Below are 24,416 nucleotides of genomic sequence, written 5' to 3' on the forward strand. Positions count from 1 at the left end.
GGGATGAGCAAAAGTTTGGAGAAGTTGGCATAGAAGTTGGCATTTCTGACTCGGGGTGTCTACACAGTGAATAGTAACTCTGAAATTATAATGGTAATATAGATTACACAGTGGATGGTAACTCTGCAATTGGTGTGGCAGGTTTCAGGAGGGGGTTTTGGAGGCTGGTGGGGATTCAGCTCTAGGAGGCCCGCAGGAGGAGAAGTGAGGTTCTGAGGGGTATAGGGAATCCAGAATGAGTCAGTGCAGGTGGTGTGAATGTCACCATTGACATGGCAGAATGGAATTGCTAGGATTATAGCAAGAAGCTAAGTGAATTCTGGCAGGAGCTAACAGGGAGAATGAAAAGAAACTCATGCAGATAAGGCCAGCCCCTTTGGGAGAATTCCAGAAAACCACCAAGCAACATATGAGGTCCTTCTACCATTTTGGAAATGGAGACTATTAGTTCACTGTCTTGGGGAAAAACTCGAACAATGGTGGAATGCATGAATCTCTGCTTAGTGGGCCCTGGATCATATCGGCTTCCTGTTTGGTATGTCAGGAGGATTTGTTTTAGAACAGGAAGACTTAATTCCTTATTGAGGACCTGAGAGATAGAATTGCAGAGGTGTGAGAGGAATGGAAATAATGTTGTAGTCTGTACCTCTGCTGAGCAGCATGGCTTCTCTCTGCTTTTAGCAGAGGCTAAATTTCAACAAACTATTTCCTCTTCTTGGGCACACAACCTCGAATACATTTTCTCAGTCTCCCTTCCAGTTAATGTAACCACATGACTGAGGTCAGCCCATGGAAGGTGAGCTGAATTGATGGGTACCAATCCAGGCCTGGCAGAAACATCCCAGTGTTTCCCTTCCTGCTGGCTTGTTGTCGGTCAGTGTACTGGCCTTGGAAACCATGTGTTGAGGGTAGTGGAAGCACAAAATGAAAATAGCCTGGGTCCTTAAACCCACTAGTCAAATCAGACCTGCTTGCCATTTAGAAATGTCCCTTTAGGACTTTCAACAAGAAAGCACAAGTAACAGGTCTGAGCCGTCAGATGTGTTTGGCTTTGCCACAGTAAATGGTATCTTAACAAAACACTATTAGTGCTATTTTTTTTTTTTAACCAGGGTCAGTTCTGACTGCTCTGGATCCAATCATTTCTGGTCAAGGGATCATGAAAAGCAAATCATACCTCTGCTCAAGAAATGGCATAAGGTTTCTCTCAGCAGGGACTTCAGTGGGGAGATTTTTCTTGGAAGGGGATTGTGAGCAGGGCAGTTACCTTGACTTACTGTTTCACGCTGCTAGGAAACAAAACAAAAGAAAACATACCTCTATATAACCCAGATCTGCCTTCTCATAACTCCCCCTCTTGTTCCCAGCTATCTGGGCAGCAGTAGTTTACCCTGTCCCCCTCTGATGTCTTTTTTCCAGGGTCCTTCTTCTCCAGCGACTCCCTAGTCCTGACCTTATTCCCTCCGTGGCATGGTTCCTTAAGCCTGGGCTTTCGAATCACACAGATGTCAGTTCACATCCAACCATCTCTGCGTGGTCTTGGATTGTCAACAGATTATCTTTCTGAATCTCAAACTCCTCATCTATAAAATGGAGACGTAGGCACTTCATAGGGTTGTTGTTAGTATTTAACGTGATTCTGTGCCTGAAGCACTCAACACTGTGCCTGTAGAGTCGGCTCACTCTCAGCAGTAGCTCCGATTTCTGTTGTGTTTGATGTTATGATTTCAGACTCTTCAACCAAGCTGGTTAGTGGCTTTGAATATATTGAGGTTGGTTTAAATCCAGTGGTATTTGGATCTGAGCTGAGTTCTGCAGCTGCTATCCAACTGACATCCAGGCAGGGACCACCGCTTCTTGTCATATGAGTACACTACTCATGCTTTTTCCCACTGGTTGGCAGGCTCATTACATCATTGGATGTGAGAGTTGTTCTCAACTGGACCTTCAGGGTCACCCGAGCAGTAGCATTGTACTAATTCACCCAGATCCACTTAAGACACCACTCTTTATCCTAAATCTTGATAGCTCAGGGCATCTCCCATGGCATTGTCAGCTTGGAGGTGGTTTTGGGAACTTAACACATTCTTTTTTTTTTTTTTTTTTTTTTAAAGAGAGAGAGAGAGAGAGAGAATTTTTTTAATATTTATTTTTTAGTTCTCGGCGGACACAACATCTTTGTATGTGGTGCTGAGGATTGAACCTGGGCCGCATGCATGCCAGGCGAGCGCGCTACCGCTTGAGCCACATCCCCAGCCCGGAACTTAATATGTTCTTAAGGATTTTATTTTATTTTTGTACCAAGGATTGCACTCAGGGGGTACTTGGCCACTGATCCCCATCCCCATCCCTATTTTGTATTTTATTTAGAGACAGGGTCTCACTGAGTTGCTTAGTGCATCGCCATTGCTGAGGCTGGCTTTGAACTCAAGATCCTCCTGCCTCAGTCTCCCCAGCTGCTGGGATTATAGGCACATGCCACCAAGCCCAGCTTCTAAAGGATTTTTTAAAAGATTGTATGACATGATCTCTTAACCTCCCTTGGGTCATAATTTGATGAAAGTTCTGGCTTCTTCTCTCTAGAAAAACATCCACATCCACATCGACACAGTGTTTTGCCTACTATTTGGGAGGTCTCCAAGGAGGGTGAGCCCTTGGCTGGCAAGGTTGGTCTGGGAATGTGCCTGCCATTTGTGGGGAGCTGTGGCCTACTTCTGGGGAGGGAGCTCCAGGCAGCCACCCCTCCCATGGCCTCAGTGAAGGGAGAAAGATCCGAACACTTTTCTCATCAAGCTCAAATCAACAGTGTGAAACCTCAGAGGGGCCTTCTCATGCCTTCCTAGTCATCTCAATCTGAATAGTCCTACAGGTTCTGAACGTTAATCAGTGCCATCTCCAGTCGGCTGATATTACGTGGAACTTAATTGGTTCTTTGGAGGAAAATGAGTCACCATTAGGAGAGGAGGCTGCAGGGCAGAAGCACGCGGAGGGAAAGGAAAATGAAACTGCACACGGAAAAGATCAAGTGTGCCCTCACCGCTTCTCCTAGACTGCAATCCGAGACAAGCCCACTTTTGCTGATGGGGCTTAAAGAGGTTTTCAGAACCACAGAGACAAAGGACGCTGCCTCCTCCCCCCTCTGTTTCTCTCCCTCCTTTTCTGCATGTGGAGCCATATCCAGTGGAGGGGGAAGGGGACAGGCCATCCACTTGACTGTCAGAGCTGATCACTGCTGACCTTATCAAAACACAGAATCAATACTCTCTCCTCCCAGCAGCCCAGAAAAATCATAAGGAGTTTGAACCAAAGCAATTTGAAGTGCAGCATCATCTGAATCAGGAGACAAGCCGGTAAACTGTTGGGTCCCTGAATACTCCTTCCTCAGAGTCAGGTGAGACTGGGAACATCATTTCTGGCCCGAGATGGGCACCTGATGAGGGGGATATACAAAGCAGTCTTCACTAATTGAGCCTCCCCACTAGCTGGCCAGTACCCTGGGCTCAGAATACCAGTGTGTCTCCAGGGAGGCTCATGGGGCTAGATCTAGAGCCTGGGGCAGTGGTCTTCACTCTCCTCAAGGACATTTTTGCAGGTCCTGCAGTTCTGGCCCTGGTGTAGAGGTCTCTTGCTCCAGCTGTACCTTTGGAAAAGCCAAACTGTGCCACTGGTTACAGTGTCAAGGGGGCCTATATGATATCACTACCCGTTATGGTTTAGATATGTGCTGTCCTCTGAAAGCTCCTGTTAATGCAGGACTATTCAGAGGTGGAATGGTTAGGTGATGATAGCTATAACCTAATCACTCCATCTTAGTTTGAATGGAATGACTGGGTGGTAACTATGGGCACCTTGGGTCATGGCTGGGGGAGATGGGTCACTGGGGGTATATCCTAAAAGGGTTCATCTTCTCTATGGCACCTTCCTCCTCCTCTCTCTATTTCCTGGGTGCTGTGAGGAGCAGTTCTTATGCCATGCCCTTCTGCCATGATGTGTTCCCTCACCTTGGGCCCAGAGCGATGGATTTGTCCAACCATGGACTCAACCTCTGGGACCATGGACCAAAATAAACTTTTCCTCCTCTAAGTTGATCTTGTCCGGTATTTTGGTCACAGCTGTGAAGAGCTAACCCACCTCTCCTCCCCACTCCCTCATTTCTTTGTTACTCTTTATCTTTTCTCCACACTTGTTTTTTTTTTCTTTTCTCTTTCTATTTGCTTCTTCTTAAAGGAGGGATAAGACTGGGAAGAAAGAATGAAGGAGAAAGCCATTGTGGGTCGAAGGGGAGGGGAGTTAGAAAGGGTCATGTTGTTCCCAGAAGGGCCAAGCTTCATGCAGAAGGTGGAGGTCACCCTGGCTGAGGGTCTTGGATTGGGATGTGGGAGCCCTGCTCCTCTAGAATATCAGGAGTTTCCTGGTGACCGTGGACTGAGCTTCCCTTGGCCATGTCTTCCATCTCTTTTCTGACCTTCTCAGCCATGCTAAGAACGAAGCAGTGTCTTGAGTGCTTTGCTACATCCTCTCCCTGGCATTTCTGCCATCTTGGAGTCAGGGTGGCCCAGGTGCCCAGGGCTGTGGGAAGCATCAGGCATCCACATCACACTTTATGGATCATTGCTCATCAGTTCTTCCTCCTCATCAAGAAGTGAGATCCTCAAGGGCAGGGAATGGTCTGATTCACTCTGTGTCCTCAGAGCCTATTCCAGGGGCCTACCTGTTCAAGTTAGTGACTAGAATTCCAGGAGGACCCAGAGCTCATTAGGAAGGCAGGCCTAGCTTCCCCTGCTGGTTTCTTTACTGAGCCCCGTAGAGGGGGGGGGGGTCTCATAGCTTTGCTATTGAGCAAGAGCTTGGACAGCAGAGTTAGTCACTTCCTTGGGCACACTGTCATGGCTTTGTACATTTGATGCCCTCTGTCTAGAATGCATCCTAGTCGGGCTGAAATAATTGCTCTGTTTTCTGAGTTCCCCAAATACTTTTTTGTACATTTTTTTTTAAATAGCATTGGTCATATTGTGCTTTATTGGTTATTGGCATGTTTGTCTCCTCTTTTGTAGGCAGTTCGTCTGTTCATAAATACTTGTGGAGCACCAATTTTTGCCAGGTGTGTGGAAACGTGAGGAACAATACAGGCAGGGTTCTGGCCCTCCTGGAGCCAAGCGAAAGGATGAATGGCTTTGACAATGCCAGGCACGGAGAAGGCCTGCATCAAATGTTCACAGAGTAGAATTGAGGATTTGGTATTTAGAGAGGCCAGGCAGGAAAGGGGGCCAGAGACATGAGATCGAAGTACATTTAGAGAGATGATGGTTTCATGGTTATCCTAGAGAGAGGAGAATAAAAGTGAGCAGAAAAGAAAATCTTGTTCAACCCCGCAAGGAGTCCAGTGAGTCAGATTGCTGCAAGGAGGGCACGAATCAGGAGCCTGTCATCTGTAGGGCTTACTCAATGGTGAGGCTTCCAGCTCTATGCACCTGCCATCATGGTGGACACACACAAAGGTTGGGACCTGTGGATGCCAATGCTGGGGCGGGAAAAGAGTTATCTGGAGAGTATGCATGGATCCACAGTAGCAGGTAGGCCCTGGGGCCGCCTTTATTAATTGAGGAGAATGTAATGCACCTGATTTTTTTTTGAATCACATGGGTAATTGGAAGGAAACTGTCTGTGAGCAAGTAGTAAAGGAACAGAGATGAAGCAGCACAGGTTGGTGTTCTCTGTATGGAGGAGAAAGTGAGATGGGGGCAGATGGGAGCAGTACCCTGGGCCTCTCAGGTCACCAGCATGCACAGCAAAGTGCCTATGGTGCTAGAGTGTCTTCCCAGGTCCCTGTGCAGATTAATGTGTCTCAGTGGCAGACAAGGCTGCCCGCATGCCAGCTGTCAGCATTTCCTGACAGAGCAGCAGGAAGCAAGCCCCTTTGGAGCAGAGGAGCGCCAATGTATAACTGCTCTTCACAGGGTCTCCCTTCCCACCCAGCTGGGCTCCTAGGTGGAATATCCTGGGAAATTCCCGGTGCCCCATAACCTCATCAACCTGCGGGCAGGGAGCAGAAATAGAACGTGGCAGCACCAGCCACAGATGGCCATGGCTTCTAAATAAGCATTTCATTAGTTTGGAACCCGGGGAAAACACGGTTCGAGTTATAGGGAAAAATAAATGAGTAAGGAGAGCCTGATTTTAAATCCTGCTAGTTATGTTTAGCATGTCCATAAAAATAAGCAGAGCTCTCTTTTTAAAGGGGGCCACCGTTAATTAGCCGTGATGCCCATCCGAGCACTTGGTCTAGTTGTAACATGCTTATGTGGTGCTGGGGAAGAGGCATGGGGTTCCACATATCCTTTTAATGCTTACTGCTGTCATGCTGAAATTGGCTCCCTCACTCCCTAACTGTGCTTTATGTAGGAGCTGGATGGGAACAGCGTTGTTTCTGCTCCTACTTGTAGCCCACCCTGGAAAGCTAGTTCCTCCTCATCCCTCCTTTTGGAAGTCAGTACTCAATTCCAATTGGAGAAGACACCCAATTCCATTTCTGCAAACTGCGTTCCATTTCTCTTTTTCTTTCCCAACTAAGTAATGCCTGTGTCCTCTGCATAACCCCTGGTGGCTTGCTCTGAGCACTTCATCCTTCCATGGGAATAGCCTCTAAGGGGAGACTTCTGCTCTCCTCTCATCTCCCCAATAGGTTTGTCCTGGCCAAGGAAGGGTTTCGACTATGATTCAGAAAGCCTGCTGAATGCCACTCTGGTAAGACATTTCAGCAGGTGACAGGGAATGTGTGGTTTTAGTCCTAGCTGCCCCAGTGATAACTTCACTGAGCCCCAGTTTCCTCATCTGTAGTCTGGGACTGAGAGGTTCTGCTGCTGCGAGGGATCATGGCTACCAAGGTCACCTGTCCTGCTTCTTGAGTTGTTTGTCATGTGGGCTTTTATGTTTGTCAGTTTTCTGTCACTGTGCCAAAAGGAAAAACCAACTTAAAGGAGGAAATATTTATTTTGGCTCAAGTTTTCAGAGGTTTCAATTCATCCATAGTCACTTGTTCACGTCATTGGGAGACTATGGTGAGGCAAAACATCAAGTTAGAGGGTGTAATGGTGCAAAGCTCCTCATCTCATAGTGGTCAAGAAGCAGAGAGGTGGGGGGAAGAAGTTGAGGATAACATATAGCTTTGTGGGGCATGTCGTCAGTGACCTACTTCCTCTAAGTAGGCCCCCTCTCCTATAGTTTCTACCACCTCCCAATAGTCCTTTCAATTATAAAAACCAATGGATAAATCCATTGATGAAATCAGAGCCCTCATGATCCAATCACTTCCCAAAAGCTCCACTTGTGAGCATTGCTACATTGGGGACCAGCTTTCAACACATGAGCCTTTGGGGGACATTCCTAACACAAACTGTAACAGCTAACATTAGGTGTGGTAATAGGCAACTTTACAAGAATCTTTAAAATGGCTGATGAGTTTCTTATTTTTAGACTGATTTTGAGTGCAAAGGTTCCTGGGTTCTCAGTAGGTCTGGCTGATTTGGATAACATAAGATGCCCTTGGAAAACCTCCTGGATCTTCATTGATATAATGGCTGCTGATTTTTTAATGCTATGTGTAAGCTCTGACCTGGTGATTTGCATTCTCCATATCATTTGCTCTTTATCACCAGCCTATGAGGTAGGTATATGTTATTATTTTCATCTCATGGAAAGGAAACTGAGATGCAGGGAGGTCTAAGATCTCACATCTGATAAGTTGGGTTACAACTGAGTTGTGGACTTTGAGTTCCATCTTTACCTATTTGCTGGGTGGGGGGTGTCTCTAAGTAGCTAAGAATTCAAGTTGAGCAATTTCCTAGAACAGCATTGGTCCTTAGAAAGTTTTTGGCACTATTGGAAATGTCCCATTCTGTTCTTTCCAATGTGATAACCATTATCTATTTGAATTGTGGCAAGTGTGACAGAACTGAGTTTTAAATGAAAAGTTTACTTAAATTTAAATAATTCATATGACCAGTGGTTGCCATGTGGGTTAGAACCTGCATATTGCTGACACAAGTCTTCAAGGAGATTGTAGGAGCTCATAATCAATGGCTCTACTCAAGCTCTTCCCACCTCTGTCCCATATATGGGCACCCACTTTGTGGCTAAATTTCTATGATTCTGGATTTGCTCCTACTGATGTAGCCAGAGCTCTAGGAGATTCCACTGGTCAAAAGGCTTGATGGCCCTCCATCTTGCAATTTACTTTCTCAGCTCCCTTTTAGCTTTTTATTTCTGATCTTTAATCTTTGAGTTTCTACTTCCTAGCTCAGGCCTGTCTGCACTTTCTCCTCCTCCTCCATAGACCTCACTTTGCTTCTTAGGCATTACCTGTCCTTTGAGTTACTGGGGACTCTGGATTAACCCTGTAGCTGGGATTGGAGGTCCTGTTAGTCTTCTGAAGAAGCTGGTGCCTCAATATAAAGGCCTTTTTCAGATTCTTGACAGGTTAGGTGTCAGAAATTTTCTTTCTCTTTAAAATATTCATTTTTCTGATAAAAATGCATATTGATTGTAGACAATGTGGAAAGCGTGGTAAAGAACATATAGAAGAAAATAAAGTCGGAACCTATAGTCCTATTTAGACATAATCACTTTTATAACTTGAACTTTGTTCTTCCAGATATATATTGGAGATCACAGTGTTTTTTATTCACTGATGAAAGTCCATTTCTATATGTTTCTTTCCTATGTATTACTTCATTTGTTTTATTAAAAAGCAAAGCCCAGGAGTGGGGATGGAATTCAATAGTACAGTGTTTGCTTAGCATATGCTCTGTGTTCAATCTCTAGTAACAGGAAGAGAGAGAGAGAGAGAGAGAGAGAGAGAGAGAGAGAGAGAGAGAGAGAGAGAGAATGAGAGAAAGCAAAGATCTCTAGGGAGAGCTCAGACTCAGATTCATCTTCATCTTGACTTATCTACAAGAAATGAAGTTCACAAGTGTCCCTGTTTGATGCAATCACATGAAGACAATGATGGAGATTATTCTTCCTATGGTATTTCATGGCAAGATACGTCCAATACCTTATAAAGAACTGTTTCTTAGAAACAATTGTGGTTTTATTCTTGAAATATTCAATATGAATAACATTCCTGAGATTTCCAGTTTTTCCATTGACTTTAACCTTCCCCCATAGAAATATTCAAAATTTAGAGAATAAATGAAAATTCCCATCTTCTGCTTGTTGAGTAAGGTTCAAATTAAACTTCCAGGTTGACCTCTTAGACCTCTTGTCTTTTTCTGTTACCATCTTGTCAGTTGGTCATGTGATCAGAAAGCCAGATATATGTATTTTTATTTATTTATTTATTTTGGTATTGAGGATTGAACCCAGGACCTGGCACATGCTAGGTGAGTGCTCTACCGCTGAGCCACAACCCCAGCCCCCCCCACCCCATAGATGTGTTTTTAATAATAGGAAAATACCATTTGTTTCCTCAATTTTAATTTATCAATAGATCATCAAATACCTTTTGAAAATCTATTTTTAAACTGGAGTATTTTCTTGTGAATATGTAATAGCTTACTTAATATATGATACTGTAGTTATACAAAATAGCTTATTAATTCAATGTCTCAGAAGGACATTTAGGTTATTCCTAATGTTTTACTATAGATAACAAAAATGAGTATCTTTTCACCTGATTCAAGTAATTCTTTGTATATATCTGTAATCAGTTCACTGCAACACACTGTTTTTTTTTGGATTTTTTAATTTATATATGACAGCAGAATGCATTACAATTCATATATTACACATATAGAGCACAATTTTTCTTATCCCTCATTATATATGAAGTATATTCACACCAATTTGTGTCTTCATATGTGTACTTAGGGTAATGATGCCCATCGCATTCCACCATCATTTCTAACCCCATGCCCCCTCACTTCCCTTTCTACCTCTCTGCCCAATTTAGAGTTTGTCTATTCCTTCTATGCTCCCCCTCCCTACCCCACTATGAATCAGCCTCCTTATATCAGAGAAAACATTTGGTATTTTGGGATTAGCTAACTTCACTTAGCACTATCTTCTCCAACGCCATCCATTTACCTATAAATGCCATGATTTTATTCTCTTCTATTGCTGAGTAATATTCCATTGTGTATATATGCCACATTTTGTTTTATCCATTCATCTACTGAAGGGCATCTAGGTTGGCTCCACAATTTAGCTATTGTGAATTGTGCTATTATAAACATTGATGTGTCTGTGTCCCTGTAGTATGCTGTTTTTAAGTCCTTTGAGGAGAGGGATAGCTGGGTCAAATGGTGGTTCCATTCTCAGTTTTCCAAGGAATCTCCAGACTGCTTTCCATGTTGGCTGCACCAATTTGCAGTCCCAACAGCAATATATGAGTGTGCCTTTTCCCCCACATCCTCACCAACACTTATTGTTGCTTGTCTTCATAATAGCTGCCATTCTGACTGGAGTGAGATGAAATCTTAGAGTAGTTTTGATGTGCATTTCTCTAATTGTTAGAGATGATGAACATTTTTTCATATATTTGTTGATTGATTGTATATCATCTTCTGAGAAGTATCTGTTTAGGTCCTTGACCCATTTATTGATGGGTTATTTGGGTTTTTTTGGGTTTAGCTTTTTGAGTTCTTTATGCACCCTAGAGATTAGTGCTCTATCTGATGTGTGAGGGGTAAAGATTTCCTCCCATTCTGTAGGCTCTTTATTCACCTCACTGATTGTTTCTTTTGCCGAGAAGAAACTTTTTAATTTGAATCCATCCCATTTATTGATTCTTGATTTTAATTCTTGCTCTATAGGAGTCTTATTAAGGAAGTTGTGGCCTAATCCAATGATGGAGATTAGGGCCTACTTTTTCTTCTATTAGATGCAGTGTCTCTGGTTTTATTCCTAAGTCCTTGATCCACTTTGAGTTGAGTTTTGTGCATGGTGATAGATACGGGTTTAATTTCATTTTGTTGCACATTGATTTCCAGTTTTCCCAGCATCATTTGTTGAAGAGGTTATTTTTTCTCCAATGCATGTTTTTGGTGCCTTTATCTAATATAAGATAATTGTAATTTTGTGGGTTAATCTCTGTGTCATCTATTCTGTACCATTGGTCTACCAGTCTGTTTTGGTGCCAATACCATACTGTTTTTGAAGGATTGCTTTAGCTATTCTGGGTCTCTTATTTTTCCAGATGAATTTCTTGATTCCTTTTTCTATTTCTAGAGGAATGGCATTGGAATTTTGATCTGGATTGCATTAAATCTGTATAGTGCTTTTGGTAGTATGGTCATTTTGATAATATTAATTATATCTATCCAAGAGCAAGGTAGATATTTCTATCTTCTAAGGTCTTCTTTGATTTCTTTCTTTAGGGTTCGGTAGTTTTCATTGTATAGATCTTTCACCTCTTTTATTAAGTTGATTTCCAAATATTTTTTTGAGGCTATTGTAAATGAGGTAATTTCCCTCATTTCCACCTCAGAGGATTTGTCACTGATATATAGAAATGCCTTTGATTTATAGATGTTGATTTTTATATCCTGTTACTTTGCTGAATTCATTTACTAGTTCTAGAAGTTTTCTGTTGGAATTTTTTTGGATCTTGTAGATATAGAATCATATCATCAGGAAAAGTGCTAATTTGAGTTCTTTTCCTATCCGTATCCCTTTTATTTCTTTTGTCTGTCTAGTTGCTCTGGCCAGTGTTTCAAGAACTATGTTAAATAGAAGCAGTGAAAGAAGGCATCCCTGTCTTGTTCCAGTTTTTAGAGGGAATGCCTTCAATTTTTCTCTATTTAGAATGATGTTGGCCTAGGGCTTAACATAGATAGCCTTTATGATGTTGAGATATGTTCCTGTTATCCCTGGTTTTTCTAGTGTTTTGAACATGAAGAGGTGCTGTATTTTGTCAAATGCTTTCTCTGCATCCATTAAGATGATCTTATTATTCTTATCTTTAAATCTATTGATGTGATGAATTACATTACAAGGTTGAACCAATCTTGCATCCTTGGGATGAATCCCACTTGATTGTGATGCATGATCTTTTTGATATGTTTTTATATTTGATTTGCCAGAATTTTATTGAGAATTTTTGCATCTACGTTCATTAGAGATATTGGTCTGATGTTTTCTTTCTTTGATGTATCTTTGTGTGGTTTTAGAATCAGGGTGATTTTGGCCTCATAGAATAAGTTTGGAAGTGCTCCTTTTTTTTTTTTTCTATTTCCTGAAATACATTGAGAAGTACTGATGTTAGGTCTTCTTTGAAGGTCTTGTAGAACTCAGCTGTGTATCCATCCAGTCCTGGGCTTTTCTTGGTTGGTAAGCTTCTGATATCGTCTTCTATTTCATTGCTTGATATTGGCCTGCTTAAATTGTATATATCAACCTGATTCAAATTCATATGATTTGGGCAAATCATATGACTTCAGAAATGCCTTTGATATTTTCTATTTTATTGGAGTACAAGTTTGCAAAATAATTTCTAATTATCTTCTGTATTTCTGTAGTGTCTGTTGTGATATTACCTTTTCCATCATGTAAGCTAGTTATTTGAGTTTTCTCTCTTCTCTTCATTAGTATAGCTAAGGGTCTGTCAATTTTATTTATTTTTTTTCAAAGAATCAACTTTTTGTTTGTCAAATTTTTTCAATTATTTCTTTTGTTTCCAATTCATTTATTTCAGCTCTAATTTTAATTATTTCCTGCCTTCTATTGCTTTTGGTGTTGATTTGTTCTTCTTTTTCTAGAGTTTTGAGATGTAATGTTAGGTCATTTATTTGTTGACTTTTTCTTCTTTTAAGGAATGAACTCCATGCAAGGAATTTTCTTTCCTCTTAGTACTGCTTTCAAAATGTCCCAGAGATTTTGATATGTTGTGTCCATGTTCTCATTTACATCTAAGAATTTTTTAATCTTCTCCTTGATGTCTTTTGCAATCTATTGTTCATTCAGCAGCATATTATTTAGTCTCCAAGTGTTGGATTAATTTTTATTTTTTATTTTGTCATTAATTTATAATTTCATTCCATTGTGATCGGATAAAATGCAGGGTAGTATCTCTATTTTTTTAGTATTTGCTAAGAGTTGCTTTGTGACATATTATAGGGTCTATTTTAGAGAAGGATTCATGTGCTGCCAAGAAGAAAGTGTATTTGCTTTTTGAAGGATGAAATATTCTATATGTGTCAGTTATGTCAAAATTATTGATTGTATTATTGTGATCTACAGTTTGTTTGTTCAACTTTTGTTTGGAATATCTATCCAGTGGTGAGAGAGGTGTGTTAAAGTCACCCAAGATTATTGTGTTATGGTCTGTTTGACTCTTGAACTTGAGAAGGATTTGTTTGATGAACATAGATGCTCCATTGTTTGGGGCATATATATTTATAATTGTTAAGTCTTATTGGTGTATGGTTCCCTTGAGCAGTATGAAATGTCCTTCTTTATCCCTTTTGATTAACTTTAGCTTGAAGTCTACTTTATTTATTTTAATTTTTTTATATTTATATTTTAGTTTTCGGTGTACAACATGTTTATTTTATTTTTATGTGGTGCTGAGGATCGAACCCAGTGCACTGCGCATGCCAGGCAAGCGCGCTACTGCTTGAGCCACATCCCCCGCCCCTACTTTGATATGAGAATGAAAACCCCTGCTTACTTCTGAAGTCCATGTATGTAGTATGATTTTTTCCAATCTTTCACCTTCAGTCTGTATATGTCTTTTCCTATCAGATGAGTCTCCTAGAGGCAGCATATTGTTGGGTCTTTCTTTTAAATACAATTTGGTAGCCTATGTCTTTTTATTGGAGAGTTTAAGCCATTAACATTCAGGGTTATTACTGAGAGTTTATTTGTATTCCCAGCCATATTTGTTTATTTTTGTTATTTAGCTGGACTTGATTTCTCCTTTCATTAGTTTTTCCTTTAAGGTTATACCTTCCTCTGCTGATTTTCTTTTTTTTTTTTTTTTTTTTTATTTATTTATTTATTTTATTTTTATTTTTTTATTGTTGGCTGTTCAAAACATTACATAGTTCTTGATATATCATATTTCACAATTTGATTCAAGTGGGTTATGAGCTCCCATTTTTACCCCATATACAGATTGCAGAATCACATCAGTTACACATCCATTGATTTACATATTGCCAAACTAGTGTCTGTTGTATTCTGCTGCCTTTCCTATCCTCTACTATCCCCCCTCCCCTCCCCTCCCCTCCCCTCCCCTCTTCTCTCTCTGCTCCCTCTACTGACATTCGTTTGTCCCCCTTATATTATTTTTCCCCTTCCCCTCACTTCCTCTTGTATGTACTTTTGTATAACTCTGAGGGTCTCCTTCCATTTCCATGCATTTTCCCTTCTCTCTCCCTTTCCCTCCCACCTCTCATCCCTGTTTAATGTTAATCTTCTTCTCATGCTCTTCGACCCTACTCTGTTCTTAGTTACTCTCCTTATATCAAAGAAGACATTTGGCATTTGTTTTTTAGGGATTGGCTAGCTTCACTTAGCATAATCTGCTCTAATGCCATCCATTTCCCTGTAAATTCTATGATTTTGTCATTTTTTAATGCAGAGTAATACTCCATTGTGTATAAATGCCACATTTTTTTAATCCATTCATCCATAGAAGGGCATCTAGGTTGGTTCCACAGTCTAGCTATTGTGAATTGTGCTGCTATGAACATCGATGTAGCAGTGTCCCTGTAGCATGCTCTTTTTAGGTCTTTAGGGAATAGACCGAGAAGGGGAATAGCTGGGTCAAATGGTGGCTCCATTCCCAGCTTTCCAAGAAATCTCCATACTGCTTTCCAAATTGGCTGCACCAATTTGCAGTCCCACCAGCAATGTACAAGTGTACCCTTTTCCCCACATCCTCGCCAGCACTTGTTGTTGTTTGACTTCATAATGGCTGCCAATCTAACTGGAGTGAGATGGTATCTTAGGGTGGTTTTGATTTGCATTTCTCTGACTGCTAGAGATGGTGAGCATTTTTTCATGTACTTGTTGATTGATTGTATGTCCTCCTCTGAGAAGTGTCTGTTCAGGTCCTTGGCCCATTTGTTGATTGGGTTGTTTGTTCTCTTATTGTCTAATTTTTTGAGTTCTTTGTATACTCTGGATATTAGGGCTCTATCTGAAGTGTGAGGAGTAAAGATTTGTTCCCAGGATGTAGGCTCTCTATTTACCTCTCTTATTGTATCTTTTGCTGAGAAAAAACTTTTTAGTTTGAGTAAGTCCCATTTGTTGATTCTAGTTATTAGCTTTTGTGCTATGGGTGTCCTATTGAGGAATTTGGAGCCCGACCCCACAGTATGTAGATCGTAGCCAACTTTTTCTTCTATCAGACGGCGTGTCTCTGATTTGATATCAAGCTCCTTGATCCATTTTGAATTCACTTTTGTGCATGGCGAGAGAAAGGGATTCAGTTTCATTTTGTTGCATATGGATTTCCAGTTTTCCCAGCACCATTTGTTGAAGATGCTATCCTTCCTCCATTGCATGCTTTTAGCCCCTTTATCAAATATAAGATAGTTGTAGTTTTGTGGATTGGTTTCTGTGTCCTCTATTCTGTACCATTGGTCCACCCGCCTGTTTTGGTACCAGTACCATGCTGTTTTTGTTACTATTGCTCTGTAGTATAGTTTGAAGTCTGGTATCGCTATACCGCCTGATTCACACTTCCTGCTTAGCATTGTTTTTGCTATTCTAGGTCTTTTATTTTTCCATATGAATTTCATGATTGCTTTCTCTATTTCTACAAGAAATGCCTTTGGGATTTTGATTGGGATTGCATTAAACCTATAGAGAACTTTTGGTAATATCGCCATTTTGATGATGTTTAGTTCTGCCTATCCATGAACAGGGTATATTTTTCCATCTTCTAAGATCTTCTTCTATTTCTCTCTTTAGGGTTCTGTAGTTTTCATTGTATAAATCTTTCACCTCTTTTGTTAGGTTGATTCCCAAGTATTTTATTTTTTTTGAAGATATTGTGAATGGAGTGGTTGTCCTCATTTCCATTTCAGAGGATTTGTCGCTGATATACAGGAATGCCTTTGATTTATGCGTGTTGATTTTATAGCCTGCCACTTTGCTGAATTCATTTATTAGCTCTAATAGTTTCTTTGTAGAGCCTTTTGGGTCTGCTAGGTATAGAATCATATCATCTGCAAATAGTGATAATTTAAGTTCTTCTTTTCCTATTTTGATGCCTTTAATTTCTTTCGTCTGTCTAATTGCTCTGGCCAGTGTTTCGAGAACTATGTTGAACAGAAGTGGTGAGAGAGGGCATCCCTGTCTTGTTCCAGATTTTAGAGGGAATGCCTTCAATTTTTCTCCATTCAGAATGATGCTAGCCTGAGGCTTAGCATAGATTGCTTTTACAATATTAAGGTATGTTCCTGTTATCCCTAGTTTTTCTAGAGTTTTGAACATAAAGGGATGCTGTACTTTGTCGAATGCTTTTTCCGCATCTATCGAGATGATCATATGGTTCTTATTTTTAAGTCTATTGATGTGGTGAATAACATTTATTGATTTCCGTATATTGAACCAGCCTTGCATCCCAGGGATGAATCCTACTTGATCATGGTGCACAATTTTTTTGATATGTTTTTGTATCCGATTCGCCAGAATTTTATTGAGGATTTTTGCATCTAGGTTCATTAGAGATATTGGTCTGAAGTTTTCTTTCTTTGAAGTGTCTTTGTCTGGTTTAGGTATCAGGGTGATGTTGGCCTCGTAGAATGAATTTGGAAGTTCTCCCTCTTTTTCTATTTCCTGAAGTAGCTTGAAAAGTATTGGTATTAGTTCCTCTTTAAAGGTTTTGTAAAATTCTGCTGTATACCCATCCGGTCCTGGGCTTTTCTTAGTTGGTAGTCTTTTGATGGTTTCTTCTATTTCCTCAATTGATATTGGTCTGTTTAGGTTGTCTATATCCTCCTGACTCAATCTGGGTAGATCATATGACTTAAGAAATTTATCTATGCCTTCACTATCTTCTTATTTATTGGAGTATAAGGATTCAAAATAATTTTTGATTATCTTCTGTATTTCTGAAGTGTCTGTTGTGATATTGCCTTTTTCATCCCGTATGCTAGTAATTTGAGTTCTCTCTCTTCTTCTCTTCGCTAGCATGGCTAAGGGTCTGTCGATTTTGTTTATTTTTTCAAAGAACCAACTTTTAGTTTTGTCAATTTTTTCAATTGTTTCTTTTGTTTCGATTTCATTAATTTCAGCTCTGATTTTAATTATTTCTTGCCTTCTACTTCTTTTGCTGTTGTTTTGCTCTTCTTTTTCTAGGATTTTGAGATGAAGCATGAGATCATTTATTTGTTGGTTTTTTCTTTTTTTAAGGAATGAACTCCAAGCAATGAATTTTCCTCTTAGAACTGCTTTCAATGTGTCCCACAGATTCCGATATGTTGTGTCTGTGTTTTCATTAATCTCTAAGAATTTTTTAATTTCCTCCTTGATGTCTTCTATAACCCATTGATCATTCAGTAACCTATTGTTCATTCTCCAAGTGATGTATGCTTTTTCCTTCCTTCTTTTATCGTTGATTTTCAGTTTCATTCCATTATGATCAGATAAGATGCATGGTATTATCTCTACTCCTTTATATTGTCTAAGAGTTTCCCTGTGACATAATATATGATCTATTTTTGAGAAGGATCCATGTGCTGCTGAGAAAAAAGTGTAACTGCTTGATGTTGGGTGGTATATTCTATATATGTCAATTAAGTCTAGGTTATTAATTGTGTTATTGAGTTCTATAGTTTCCTTATTCAACTTTTGTTTGGAAGATCTGTCCAGTGGCGAGAGAGGTGTGTTGAAGTCTCCCATGATTATTGTATGGTGGTCTATTAGACTCTTGAACTTGAGAAGAGTTTGTTTGATGAACATAGCTGCACCATTGTTTGGGGCATATATATTTATAATTGTTATGTCTTGTTGGTGTATGGTTCCCTTAAGCAGTATGTAGTGTCCCTCTTTATCCCTTTTGATTAACTTTGGCTTGAAATCTATTTTATTTGATATGAGTATGGACACTCCTGCTTGTTTCCGAAGTCCATATGAGTGATATGATTTTTCCCAACCTTTCACCTTCAGCCTATGTATGTCTTTTCCTATCAAATGCGTCTCCTGTAGGCAGCATATTGTTGGGTCTTGTTTTGAGATCCATTCTACTAGCCTGTGTCTCTTAATTGGTGAGTTTAAGCCATTAACATTTAGGGTTATTATTGAGATATGGGTTGTTGTTCCAGCCATATTTGTTTATTTATGTTACTAAACATGGTTTGTTTTCCTCTTTGATTATTCCCCCCCCCTTTACTGTCCTACCTCCCACTGTTGGTTTTCATTGTTATTTTCCATTTCCTCTTCCTGTAATGTTTTGCCGAGGATGTTTTGAAGAGATGGTTTTCTAGCTGCATATTCTTTTAACTTTTGTTTGTCGTGGAAGGTTTTAATTTCATCTTCCATCCTGAAGCTTAATTTTGCTGGATACACAATTCTTGGTTGGAACCCATTATCTTTCAGTGTTTGAAATGTGTTATTCCAGGATCTTCTAGCTTTCAGAGTCTGTGTTGAAAGATCAGCTGTTATCCTGATTGGCTTGCCCCTAAATGTAATCTGCTTCCTTTCTCTTGTAGCTTTTAAAATTCTCTCCTTATTCTGTATGTTGGGCATCTTCATTATAATGTGTCTAGGTGTGGATCTCTTATAATTTTGCACATTCGGCGTCCTGTAGGCTTCTAGAATTTGGGATTCTGTCTCATTCTTCAAGTCTGGGAAGTTTTCTCATATTATTTCATTGAATAAATTGCTCATTCCTTTGGTATGGAGTTCTATACCTTCCTGTATCCCAATGACTCTTAAGTTTGGTCTCTTAATGTTATCCCATATTTCTTGGATGTTCTGCTCATGGTTTCTTAACAGTCTTGCTGAGCTGTCTATGTTCTTTTCAAGTTGAAATACTTTGTCTTCATTGTCTGATGTTCTGTCTTCTAAGTGTTCTACTCTGCTGGTAGTACTCTCAATTGAGTTTTTAAGTTGGTTTATTGCTTCCTGCATTTCTAGGATTTCTGTTTGTTTGTTTTTTATAACCTCTATCTCCCTGTATAGTTGATCCTTTGCTTCCTGGATTTGTTTGTGTAGTTCCTTGTCGAAGTGATCTTTCATTGTCTGATTTTGCTGTCTAATTTCTTCCTTGATACTCCAGATCATCTGAAGCATATATATCCTGAATTCTTTATCTGACATTCCATCTGCTGCAGCTGTTACCTCTTCTAAAGTTGAGCTGACCTGCATTGCTTGTAGTCCTTTCTTTCCTTGTCTTTTCATACTGCTTGCGTTTCTTTCTTCTTGGTGAAACTGTTGTGTTTTTGAAATTTTTTCACCCCCTATATATTTATATTGCTCTTGTATAGTTGAAAAGTCTCCCTTGCAGGTGCGGGCGGGGGCTCTGCTCTGCCCCTCCTCCAATTGGAGTGAGGTGTCTACCACGCCCGCGGACCCCTGGGCCTGATCTGCCGTTCTGTCGCAGGTCTGCCTACCTTGCAGGTGGGGGCGAAGGCTCTGCCCTGCCCCTCCTACCACGCCCGGGGACCGCTAGGCCTGATCTACAGGTTGGTCGCAGGTCTGCCCACCTTGCGGGCACGGGTGTCAGTTCTGCTCCGCCCCCACTCCAATTGGGGTCACTTGACCACCACGTAGGCGGGCCGCTGGGCCTGATCTGGGCGCGGGCGAAGGCTCTGCTCTGCCCCTACTCCAGTTGGGGTGAAGTGTGTACCACGCTGGCAGGCCGCTGGGCCTGATCCACCGGTCTGTCGCAGGTCTGCTTACCTTGCCGGCGCAGGCGGTGGCTCTGCCCTGCCCCTCCTACCACGCCTGCAGACCGCTGGGCCTGATCTGCAGGTTGGTCGCAGGTCTGCCTACCTTGCGGGCGCGGGCGGCGGCCCCTCTCCTCCCCTCTGGCTCGACGACAAAGCGAGAGAGACTCGGGTATCTGTGACTCACCCTCCCTACCAGGGGACCAACTGTTTCCGTCGCCGCTGGCACCGATGAAGTTTTCTCCTCGGCCGCTCTCCGATGACATCAGATCTCTGCCATGCTGGCATCCCCTGTTCTATGGCTGAATCCCATTTTCTTCTCTTCCAATAGGCGGAGCTGTGCCCTCTGAGCCGAGCTTCTGCCCTCTATGTGCTGACAGAAATCCCTGTACGGTGGCTCCTGGGAGTCTCTCAATCCTGTTAGTCCAGAGCCCTTTCACTTATCCGGCCCCTCCCCCTGTTCCTCCTCCCAGCCAGCCAGCCAGGTCCTGTTCACCAGAGGCGGTTCCCCAAGGATCTGATTACACTTGCAGCCCCACCGCGTGTCCTATATCCTGAACGATGAACACCCTCTCTGTCATTCAATTAAGCCCCAGTGCTGTGGTGGGGTGATCTGGGAACCAACAGTTTAATTTTTCTGGACCCCTTTGGTGGGCACGCCCCCAGAAACTGGCGGCTAAGATCTTGGGTGTCGCCGCTGGTGTTAAGGGGAGGTGGGGATCTGGAATCCCCTCTGCTTCCCTACAGACACGCCCCCGGTGGTTTCCTGGCTGCTTGTATCTGGAGGGGGTGGGAGTCACACACCTGCTAATGTGGATTCCGCTGGGAAGGAATTCCGTCGGTGGAACTCTGGTGATGTCACCACTCTGCTATGGCGGGCCCCAGGCTCCTTGCCGGAGTGTCCGAAGGGAGGGGTGGGACTGGTCTGTCTCTGGTTGGTTTCAGCTCCCGGTTTGCTATTTCATGAAGGCTTGGCGAGAGACCTCTTCCTAGAGTCCCTGCACCGCTCCTGCTGCGCTGCGCCCCGAGGCTATCCGCCCTGACGCGGGGGCCGCGTGCAGGCAGCCGACAGTCGCCGAGTCGCGCGGGCAGCGGCTGGCGGGTCTGGACCTCTGCGCTGCGTGGCGGAGATTCACTCGTCTAGCGCAGACTGTCACCTCCAAAAATCCTTCCAATTCCCGGCCGGTCTCTCTTTAGTGGAATTTTGCTAGGAGTTTCTCAGCAGGTCTAATCTAAGCGTATCCATGCGTCTCTCTGATCCCGTTGTTGAGGAGGTACTGAAAGCGCTGCCTCCCCTCTCGCCGCCATGTTGGATCCCCCCAATAACTCTTAAATTTGGTCTTTTTATGCTATCCCATATTTCTTGAATGTTCTGCTCATGGTTTCTTACCATTTTCACTGTGTGGTCTACATTCTTTTCAAGATTATATATTTTGTCTTCATTGTCTGATGTCCTGTCTTCCAAGTGGTCTACTGTTTGGTTATGCTTTCAATTGAACTTTTAATTTGGTTTATTGTTTCTTTCATTTCAAGAATTTCTATTTGTTTTTTTTTTAGAACCTCTATTTCCCTATTGAAATAATCTTTTGCTTCCTGTATTTTTTTATGTAGCTCTTTGTCAAAATGATCTTTTGCTGCCTGTATTTGCTCTCTTATATCATCCTTTAATTCACAGAACATTTTAATCACGTATATCCTGAACTGCTTCTCTGTAACTTTTTCTGCTATGCTAGCCATGGATTCTAATAATGTGGTATCTTGATTTGTTTAGGGCACTTTCTTCCCTTGTCTTTTCATGTTCCTTATGTGTCTTCCCTTCTAGTGCTGTGGGTCTGAGGTATTATTGTTTTTACCCTATAGGCTTATAGTGCTCCTCTAGGGTTCCAATACCTCTCCTTTGTGGGGTAGGATCTGTTAAGAGAGCCCAATATCAGCAATATACCACCTATAAACAATTCATTGCTATTAAGACGTTTACGGTTTTGTCACAATGTACAGAAATGTTGAATTCAATTATTATCTATAATGTAATCAGTAGGTTTGTAAAAGGGTTTACAGTTTCTGATGGTGGACAATGAACTGAGGGTGAGGCGTAGGATGATATGCTGAGGAGGCAGGATGAGAGGATATAGAGTTTATCTATCTTAGGAATTGTGAAAGAGAAATCTAATGAAGAGGGCTAGTAGCAAGAGAATAGACAAGAAGTAATTTTGGATAGACAAGTATGTGGGAGGACAATAGAGTACCTAAAACAAATACACATATATATTCAGAAAGTAAAGGATGTTAAAATAGTAAAAATTGGAAAAAAGAAAAAAAAAGGCATATACAACACACCTGTAATATATTATTCAGACGTCCCAGTCCTCAAAATCCTGATTCATGCAAAGTACTTGGTTTCACATATTTTTGGGATGTGAGGGTGGGAGGATAGAGGGGGAGAAGTAAAAGAGAAAAGAGAAAAAAAAAGTCTCAAAGGAAGAAACCAGTATTGTTGATTGTTTTGGAGATCAGCTTCTTTCCTGCTTCCCTTCTCATCCAATAGGTGAGTTTGTCTGTTGTCAGCTTGTACTTCCACCTTCAGGATGGTGGAAGTAACCAGGGTGGGTAAGGCTGGTCCTTGTGCAGGGCCCCTGGAAGTGAGGTGTGACACCCACCAGTTCCTGAAGGGAGACTGCACCTCAAGGGTCTCTTTTTGGGTCCACTCAAATGACTTGAGCGCCTGGTCCTATTTCCCTATCTTCCCTGAAGATTTCCCAGTTTCTGGAATCTCTGTTAGTCTCCAAACTTTTGTACCATCTCCCTCTCCCTTAGCAGTTCCGAATTAAGGGAACTCTCTCCCTGGGGCTCACATGGGCAGCACCCTGGTCACACTATGCTCCTGTCCCACTGACAGCTGTTTTGTGTTGGGAAATTACTGTGCTGGGTTACCGCTGCTGGGGAGAGGGGGAAGTTGGAAACCAGATACCTGGCCAGCTGGAGTTCCAATCCAGGAGCTTCCCCCACCAAATATGGCAAGGATGATGACCCAAGATGGAGGCAGTCTGCTTCCAACCCCGGGGTGTTCGGTGGGGTGGGGGGAGCTGGGCTATGGCATTGTGTGATGTGTTCAGAGATGAGTGCTGTGACGTTCAGTACTGTGGTTTTTGGCTGTCTTCAGAGCCTGTGAGATGTCCCCAGGTGCAGGCAGACTACTGCATAGGGTACTATGGCCATAGCTGCCAAGTCAAGTTGCAATAAGGAGGCAATTGGGGAGCCCCTTGTTGGTAGATGGGGGTCCACAGGGCAGTAGTGGCTAGGGTTCCTGTGGGAAGGTAGCAGCTGAGTGTCCTGAGTTCTGCAGTGGTGCTGATAGGGGATCCTGCTAAGGCCCTCGCAGAGACTAGTAGTGGGGAGTTGGGTGTTGGGAGTCGGAGTCCTGCTCCATTGCTGAGGCCCGGAGCCCTGCACGAGAGCAGCTATGTAGGGGTCCTCTTTCACTCTCAGAGAAGCAGTATTCCCACTAGTTGAGGCCTGGGTCACAGAGGGACACAAAATGCTGCCTCCCTCTGGCCCACCATCTTGGATTCTCTGCAGGAGACTCTTACAGCAGTAATTGAGAGGTCAAAGGGCATGTATTTTTTAAAGCTTTGGCTGAGTATTGCCAAAATTGCTTCCAGGAAGATTTACCAAATTTTATTTTCGTCCATAAAATCTGAGAGAGCCTGACCATGTTGGGATTAAGTGATCTGAGCAAATGGTCAACCCTCATGTTTACACTATAATTTTTTAAAAAACCTGAATTAGATGTTTTATTTACTTTTGTTGTGTAATAACTCACCCTCAAACTTAGCAGCTTGACCATTTTATTTTGTTCACAATTTTGCAGAGTAGTAATTTGGGAAGTGGTTAGTGGCCTAGTTCTTCTATGGGGTCTCTGAGGTAGTTACTGGCAATAGTTGGCTGAGGCTGGAATCAGGAAGTCTTGGTAAGGTTGGATGTCCAAGATGGCTCAGTCACGTGGCCACATTTCATGCTTTCTATTGCCAAGGCGCTCAGCTGGGACTGTCAATTGGAGTAACCACACATGTTCTCTCCAGCAGGGTGATCCTGTGGTAGTTGAACTTCTGACCTTGTGGCTGGCTGCTCCTGGAATGGTCCAACAGATCCAAGAGAAATCTGCCTGGTTCTTTCTGACCCACCCTTCAAGTTCATACAGCATCACTTCTACCATATTCAACTGGTTGAAGCAATGACAAGTTTACCAGATGCAAGTGGGGGGAGATATAATATCCAGCTTGAAATAAGAGAAATGTCAAAGATTTGAAGCTACTTAAAAGAAAAACTTCCATATAATTATTTCTTTTACATGTAAGCGTTGGCTGGACAGTGTTAGTGGTACATTCAACATCAGCAGTATTCATGTATTTGAAGGACCTTTGTCTAAGAAGGTGACCCAAGACCATCTTGGATATGTAAGATGGTTGTCATGGGCTTGTGTTGGTTTAATGTGTATGTGAATGTGGGCAAACACAGTAGACTGGGGATTTTATTAGTCAATGTGGACAACAGTCAAGAGTTCAGGGTCTAGGACTA

At 42.0% G+C, this 24,416-nt stretch overlaps 1 pseudogene; it reads right to left on the minus strand.

Annotated features, from left to right (window-relative positions):
* Positions 1-5,835: 5,835 nt before the first annotated feature.
* LOC124084486 (ribosomal protein eL22-like) lies at positions 5,836-9,279 on the minus strand (annotated as a pseudogene).
* Between the last annotated feature and the right edge of the window lie 15,137 nt (positions 9,280-24,416).

The sequence above is a fragment of the Marmota monax genome, unplaced genomic scaffold (assembly GCF_021218885.2).
Source record: "Marmota monax isolate L192 unplaced genomic scaffold, Marmota_monax_Labrador192_F-V1.1 WCK01_AAM20220418_F8-fsc00022, whole genome shotgun sequence".
Lineage (NCBI taxonomy): Eukaryota > Metazoa > Chordata > Mammalia > Rodentia > Sciuridae > Marmota > Marmota monax.